This window comes from Stegostoma tigrinum, chromosome 8 (assembly GCF_030684315.1).
Source record: "Stegostoma tigrinum isolate sSteTig4 chromosome 8, sSteTig4.hap1, whole genome shotgun sequence".
Lineage (NCBI taxonomy): Eukaryota > Metazoa > Chordata > Chondrichthyes > Orectolobiformes > Stegostomatidae > Stegostoma > Stegostoma tigrinum.
This window is the reverse complement of record NC_081361.1, coordinates 42,580,080-42,588,742: the sequence shown is the minus strand read 5'-3', so window position 1 is coordinate 42,588,742 and position 8,663 is coordinate 42,580,080.

Genomic DNA, 8,663 nt, shown 5'->3' with positions numbered 1-8,663 from the left:
ATTTCAGTGTCACAAGATTCTGGCTGCAAAAACCCATTGGGAAATGAGTCTACCTTTGTGTGCTGGTATATGGTCACTGCAGAACACTGTCCCTGACCTCACTGAGTTGCAGGGTCATGATGAGGATCTGGATAAAGCTGCTTTGGTCGGTTGGGGTGCATCAGTGCACGGCATTGCGCCATTCCCACCCTCTGAAAGATGTATAGTATGGCCTTGCATCAGGAAACCACTTTCAATACCTTTTTCTTAGAAAAAGAAGTTACTGCTTCAGCACATTTTAGATTTCATGCCATGACTCTGGTCTTAACCCATGCAGCTGGCCTTCACCTGTATCCTTTAGGTCAGAAACAGCTAATGAGAGCAGACATCTCTATAGCAATGCAGCACACGTTCCTACATAAAGCCCAGAACTTACAACTCCCAATTTAGGAAGATCTCATTTTCCATTACACGTCATGCATGAGTATAGGTAGGTGCACTACACTCACACTTCAATCCCTGAAATGTTGTCTTTGGACAAGGATTTATCCATGCTCTATGACCTATCCTGATGAATTTATGGTTAGATTTTGCTGGTATAACTGAAAACCTTAAAGCCAATGAGTTGAGAATGTGTTTTTGAAGCTTCATATAAAATAATGCTTTCACGTTATACTTTCTGATAACAATGAGCTGCAACAAATTCACAAAATCCCACTCGCCATATGATGCAAATAAAACAAGAAAATAACTTCAATTTTGAATCACGTCTGGGTGATTTTTGAAGCAGAGAATAAGGAGGAGATTTTAAATCAAACAAAATCTACCAATTCCCACAGTTAAAATAGAACCATAAAGATTTCTCCTGCCAAGTTCTTTATCCTGACTTACATATGAAAACAATGCATTTTAACACATTGATCAGAATATTTTTACGAAGACATGTGTCAGAAAGTATTGCAAAGTTTGGTAACTATGTAAACCAAGTGCCAGTCTGACCCAAAAAGTCCTGTTATGTCTGCTGCCAGGGTGACAATTTTATTCAAGAAACAAGTTCTGACAGAAACCCAACTTGCCTTCATTATTTCAGAGTGGCTGCTGTGTCAAGCCACAGGATCCCTAAGGATAGTGTTGCCCCAGTAACTGGATTTTGAAACTGAAAAGAGTGTCAGACAAAAGCGAGTATGCTACTAACATCCTGTGATGAATACTTTCCTTAATAACAGGAAAACCAGACATCATCCTGTCCCAATGTTGCCCAACAGTATTGTTAAGTCTGCATTTCTGGTAAATACTGTGCTGATCCTTGGTTGTGTGTTAGCTCCTCAATAGCTTAGTATTGGAATAATAACAGTTCCTCGCAGTGAGGCAGTGCAATGAGCTAAATGAGCTCTGGTCTATTAAAAATTTAAGGCATAAGAAATGGATTGGTTTCCTTCAATTAGTGGTAAACATGTTCTGAGTCAGCTGTGGGTTTTTTCTCATTGAACCAAAAATGTTAATGGTATTGGAGTTGAGTTGAGTGGGCTGAATCTAGAGGCTGGCTCCCTCTATTCCACCTATACGCTCAGCCTTCTGAAAACATTTTATTTGTCCAAAGGAAGATGTTACCTTTTAGAATCCTATTTTCATGACATTTTTCTGCGTTGACTGAAAGTGCTTATTCCTGCTAGCTGCAGTCCCACAGATACCGTCAACTCAATCCTTCTTCACAGGTGAGGCCAGTGTTTGAGGATATCGCAGCAGTTTTCAACTCTGTCCTCACTCAACATTCAGACACTTGCATTTCCCAGATGGGGGACACTGGATAATGATCAGGAACAACAAAACCCTTGACCTGCTGGAGTGAGAATCTATGTCTCAAATTGTCTTGACTTTCCGTACCTACATTCTAAATGGGATGAAATCCCATTTACATGCATATGTTTGGTTTCTAGAAATCTCCTCTGTTTATGGTATAGGGACAGACATTCAGTGGTTAGGGATCTCTGTATAGTGATCATTAAAATACCAAGGATGGGTTAGACTGTAAGGAGGTTAAGTGTGATTGGTTATCTGTGCAGGGCCCTAGCTAGAACAATCCTGGAAAACTGAGCTGGTTGGATATCACACTTTAACAAGGGTGTGGGCCTTGGAAAGAGTACAGTTTAGATTTCTTAGAACATTGCCTGAGGTGAGAATTTTTCCTTTGGAGATGGGAAACCAGAAACAGGCCTGTTTAGTGTCAGAAACCCACCTCTAGAGGGAAGCTGTGTAAGTTTCAGATTTCCCTGCGCTGAACTCTTAATTAAACTGGGGATGGGTTTGTTCTTTAATTAAAGTTTGGGAATGGGGTCAGGAATGGTTACAAAGACTATCACTGATGTTGCAGATTGTTCTAAGGAAGACTGTATGTGCCATAACTTGCCAAGGGGATCCACGATAGCACAGGGTAGCATGAAGCCTGTAACCCATGAGTTAGGTCCTCTACCCAGAACGTGGCAGAAGAAGGTTATTTCATTATGTAACGCTCACACCTCTCTTCGGGTTTAGTGTTATGTCCCTCTGTCACAAGATATTAGAGGGGCCAGCTGTCCACCCCAGAAACTAGATCCTGCACCTTTTGAGTCTGAGATGCCTGATCAGTTGCAATCCTGATATGTAGTACAGCATTTATATCTCACGCAATACACCAATGCACAGGCACCTGTGAAATGCAACATAGGTCTGCAGTTGACAAGGACGTGGCCATCTATGATCTTCTGCTTCGAAATTTAGCACTAGTTCTTATTGGGATTTTCATCCCATGCTCAGGATAGCATCTCGTCCTTTGCGCCTCTCTGCCTTCTTCACTGGCCTAGCTCTGCAGGCTACTGCTCCACCTCTCTAGTGACCTCCAGAAGTTTCTGAGGGTCACCACTCATTTCTAACTGCGTCCTTCCTGGTGCTCAAGGTGCCTAAACAATGCCAGTAGGGTGGTGATCCTCTGACTGGCAAAGTTCTTAATCCTCCTCTTACCTGTAACAGAACTTTAGCTACAAAACAGGTAGGATCTTTAAATTGTAAAATAAAACGCTGGTCTTGCTTCCCCAGAATGAGCCTCGTCTCCATGAAGCCACCATAACAGACAGACAGCTGCCTATCTTCAAAGCTCCATCTCTGAAAGTTGGAAAGATTCCTGGAGATGAATGAGTAATTGGAGTGGGTGGGTTCCAAGGCACATTCCCTTTACCCTCTCATCCTCCCTCAGGAAAATGGGAGTGGACAGTAACAAGGATGAAACGTTAGGCTATACAATGTTGCGGATGTTTTTCTTACTGGCCCATCCCTTTTCCAGTGTGGTCAGCTCTGACTAAGTTAGAAGGCGTTACTGGATAAACCAGAGTTGGATTGTCTGAAATGTAGCATGTTAAAGGGTGACGTGATCAAGTGGAAATAACAGGTTTTCTAGTTCAGTTGGTTGACAAATCTTGGGTTATGGACCACAGTCTAAACATTAGAATCTATTTTTCAGGAGTGACATTGGGAGACAGTTCACAGCCTCAAATTTTGGAACTCTGTTCTGCATATAGCAATTGATGTCAGATTAATTGTTAATTTTAACATTTGAGAATAACAACAATCTACCAAAGATGGGAAGGAATATGGAGCAGAGACAGTTATATGGAAACATCACAGGTTGGACATATTTTACTTGAATGAGTGTGGAACTGGGTCAAAGGGCTAAGCATCCTGTTCCTGTTGGTGTGTCCCTGTAAATAATTAGGCGCAAACTGCTGTAATATTTGAAAAGCAGGTGGAAGAGTTGGTATTGCCGCAGGATAACTGAAGCTAAAGGGAACTGGATTGAGGAAGTCATTGCCTTCATTGCACTGCCAATGGGCCAGTTGGAGTAAGGTGTATTCTCCGAGTCCAATAATGTTAATTGACACCACAGAGTCAGGTGACCATTGCCCTTTTGCATTGCACAATACATCCCTCCACCTACATCTAAATTCTTCCTATTATGTTCAATTCTCTTCCTCATCCATTGCAACACATGAGACTGAGCTGACATCCACAATGTTTTGCTGTTGCTTTTGAGCCTGCTGCAACATTTTACAAGAATTCTGTTGTTCTCAACCCCTGTTATCTTTCTGTCTCTGAGTAAGCATGAAGCCTTACTGTCATCAGATATTTGGGAAATGTACACACACAATGGACGTCTAGCTGCTCATCATAACATTAAACATCACAAGACCAAAATTTACATGGGATGCATTCTTATGCGGAAGGTGTGCAACATATATTTCTCTAAGTACCTGGAGAAAATAATCATTCAGAATAGACACTCCTCCTTTGTTTTCAGCATCAATTTTGCAACTATATTTAATCTCTGGCCATATACTATCTACCGCAGTACTGAAGGAATCTTTTGTTGTTATGCTTAGGCACAGCAGTTATGGTTATTCCCAGATCTCCAATTTGTTCTTTAATTGCACTTTAATCATATTACTGTATTTTCTTTTATTAATTGCAGCCGGTCCCTCCTTCTTGATTCCTAAAAGTTTTGTGCAGACATTTTTTCCTAATCTGCTTTGCATCATGTTTATATTCAAACTTGTTGGTTTTAGCATAGATTTTCTTACATACTCCACGTTCTGCATTTAAAGGTGTTCTAATTGTCTTCCACTGAGATGTTGTTGAACAATCCTTCATATTTAATGGCATTCATTTTTCTCTCATTTGTTAAGATTTAGGCTACATCTGAATTAAGCTGACCTGCACTTGAGTTTCAGATTGTACTCCCTTTTACCCAGCCATCTTTTGAACTTTATGAATTTTGGCCTAATGCCAAACGAAGGAATGTTTCAGAGAGTTGTTGTTTGGACCTGGCGAGCAGATTAAAGAAGCAAAGAGAAGCTTGAATTTCAAATGCTGACATTTTCACATTTAAATCTAAAACTAAAAGCTTCCAACAATTACAAATGTCTTTCATTCTTTTAATCCTAAGGGGAGATTCAAATGTTTTCTATTAGTTTTCCAGTTCTTCTATGTGTTTGGACAAATGTCTAGTTTTATTATTTTTCTGCGTCTGCTGTCAACAGCTTTTCTCCTGAGGCCTGTAAAAGCTGCTTAACATTTTGGATTTTGTCTATTGGATAATATGACAGCATTTAACATGATGGCTATGGGAGATTATGATCTATGTGACAACTTTGAAAAGGATTCAAGTATCAGCTCATATTCGGTGTCACCTTGTTAATCAGGTGCTGTTGCTGTCAATCTGTGTTCAATTTAGAAATAATTTTCAGGTATAATCACCCAAGTATGGTGAGTAGCATTTAGAAAAGTTATTTAGCTCGAGAACTGAGTTCTTTTTATCATTTGTTGAACCGAAGCTTTGATCTAACTTCTCAGCTTCACGTTGTCTCCTGAACAGATGTACATAAAAGAACAAGCTTGTACTTTCTAGTTTTCTGGGGGGGGATAAAGATTTTTTCTTTATTTTCCCATCCCCAATTCTCTCAGCGCACACTCGCTATGTATTATGAAACTCTAATTTTGAGTCACATGTTGTAGGAGTATAGCCTTTAGTTTGGGAATTGAAATTTTTACATGTAACATAACTGGAAACACCTGGTTTGAGATGATGACAAACAGACATCAAGCAAATGCAACTCAGTGGGTGACCAGGCTGTGTTTTTTTATATATGTAACTCCAGAACCACAAACGTTATTGACTCTCAACTGCCCTCTGGGCTCTAAAGAATGGGCAAGGAAGGCTGATCCAGCCAGCAACATCCTCATCCTGTGGATGAATAAAAAGGTCAAAGTGGGATGTAAGGAAATCTTAAACAATGCATGACTGTTTAATGAGCTTCTTCATTAAGATAAGAAGTTTCCAAAGGATCAGTAAGAGATTTAACTTATTCATTTAGTTCCCCCAGAGCCAAAGGCATGTTGGGGGTTGGGAGTAATTATATCTTCATCTGGGACATCCCAGGTATGACACTTTGTCATGGAGATAGATTGCAGAGTGCTTTAATTTTACATTTAGTTGTTATCTACATGGTTTCTCTCAAAGCCAGGCAGCTGGGGTCTGGGTCCAGTGCGGTACTGAGACAGACAGGAAGAAAATCTGTGAGGAGGCTTAGGCCAGTATCAGAAGACTATCAGAAATTAGAGGTATTTTCTCATTTAACGTTATAGAGGAAGAATGTAGTGAGGCCCATGGTCGAATTCCAGAGTCCGTGATCATGAGATGTTGAAGGAGAGTTGAAAGATTTGCCAAGTTGGATGCTTGCAGAAGAACTTCAACAAAATCTCATACTTCAGGGAATAGCATAAATACTGAGGCAAGAATTACGTTGAATTCCTGAGGGCTATGGCACACTTTATCACAGGAAAGATTAAGGGACATTTAGGACCCTTTTTGTTTAGAGGAATTCTTGGTTGTAAATAAAAATGGATTGGGAATAGCTAAAACTTTTGGGCTTAAAAATAAATAGATTCAAAATGACAGTGTTAGGAATACAGCCCACTCCATCACACAAATCAGCCTTCCGTCCACTGACTCCATTTACACTTCCCGCTGCCTTGGGAAGGCAGCCAACATATTCAAAGACTCCTCCCACCCCACTTATACTCTTTTCCATCAGGCAGAAGACACAGAAGTTTAAAAGCACGGACCAACAGATTTAAGAACAGCTTCTTCCCTGCTATTATCAGACTTTTAAACAAACCTCTCATACATTAAAGTTGATCTTTCTCTGCACCTTCTCTGCAGCTGTAACACTATATTCTGCATTCTGTTCTATTTTGCCAACATACTTATGTAAGGTATGATTTACCTTGATAGCATGCAAAACAATACCTCTCACTGTACCTTGGTGCATGTGACAACAATAAATCAAATCAAAAATTTTAAAGCACTTGCTTTATTTAATTCTTGCACAGTTTTTCTTTTTCATGTTAAATCTTGCAACATAATTCATTCAGTGAATAATTGGGAGTTTGAATTTCTTTTTAAAAGTTACGAGTTTCCACCATGATAGTAATACATTCAACACCACCAGAAAAGCAGGCATACAGTTGTACAGCAGGTTGCTTGAAGATGCATGAAATTACCATGAATGGTTCTTAATCCCTTTCAAATGTTCTATTGTTTAGGTTCCCTGCAGTGAGGAAGCAGGCCCTTTGGCCCAACAAGTCCACACTGCCCCTTGGAGCATCCCACCCAGACCCATCCCCCTATAAACCCACACACCCCTGAACATTACGGGCAATTTAGCATGGCCAATCCACCCAGCCTGCACATCTTTGGACTGTGGGAGGAAACTGGAGCACCCGGAGGAAACCCATGCAGACACGGGGAGAATGTGCAAACTCCACACAGACGGTTACCCGAGGCTAGAATCGAACCCGGGTCCCTGGCGCTGTGAGGCAGCAGTGCTAACCACTGAGCCACTGTGCCACCAATGTGTCTGCATTTGACCAGGCTTTGCACTATCACATGGCAATGAATAGAGATTAATAGGCACAGTATCATGCACAGCATGTATACTGTGCCATATCCAATGGACCCTATATTCTGACGCAAAGATTTTTGCTGATTCATACTGTCCTTGAAGTAAGCTTAATGTCACAATCTTCATATTTAGTATGATGGTTCCGAGTGAGTTAAAATACTCAATACCAAGCAACATGTAGGTCAACATAGGCGACTTCTGCAGTTTTCTTTGAAAAGAGAATTGTGATGGGCTTCAGCCAGCATGCTTCACATTTCAAACTATTTTCAACATCCTACTAACCCATTTTTTGAATAACCTTTCACAATAGCTGGTTTTTTGTTAAGAAATCTTGAAATGTTGAGGTTCATTTTGCAAATAAAGAGTAGTTGTTTCGACGCTTCCAGAATAGTGGCATCATGAATATGCCTTCCGTTTAATGAACCATTGAACAAGGAAAGTGTAACTTAATTTTATGCAAATCTTTATATTTAGGATACCAATGCTGGGTTATATTGGTGCATTTATAAGACTTATTTGTTTGCTAACTGCATCACACATGAAGAAATATTAAACACAGCCTTCACCTCTTGACTGTGGGAAACTTGGCTGTTGGATGGAAACGCACTTTATTGTGTTGATTTATGTACTTTACTGCTGTAAATATCTGCCTATTAGGCAATACGCTTTTGCACCTCTCGCATTCTTACCTCTGCTTTTATTTGATATTGCTTTCCCCATGGTCCTTTAGGCTTTTTTCTGTCTTGTAAATTCTAAAGATGTGAATCCTGTAAAATTACACTCTTTGCACCCATGATAAATTGAAAAAAATGATCGTAACATCACCCACTGTTCATATTTTCCACTTACATCATATTTCAAGCAGATTTTTCTTAAAGTACGATAAATCTCAACATTTGAGTGTTTTATGTTTAATCAAAAGCAATTCTAATGCATTTGCATTTTGTTCCAGTGGTAACAATAAGACTTTTATGCATATTGTAAATATGATTTTCTTAACACTAAATTTTGTGCAACTGCAGGAATATTATTTAGGCAACCTCCCTGCCTGAGTCCAAAGAGAGCAGGCTGATGTTACCGCAGTTGATGACATGTGGTCACAGTCTAACTAGTAGACCTCTTGGGCTGGCTCCACAATGCAACAGCCATAAATGATCTGATTACTCCACATTCCCACTTCCTCTGAATAATTCT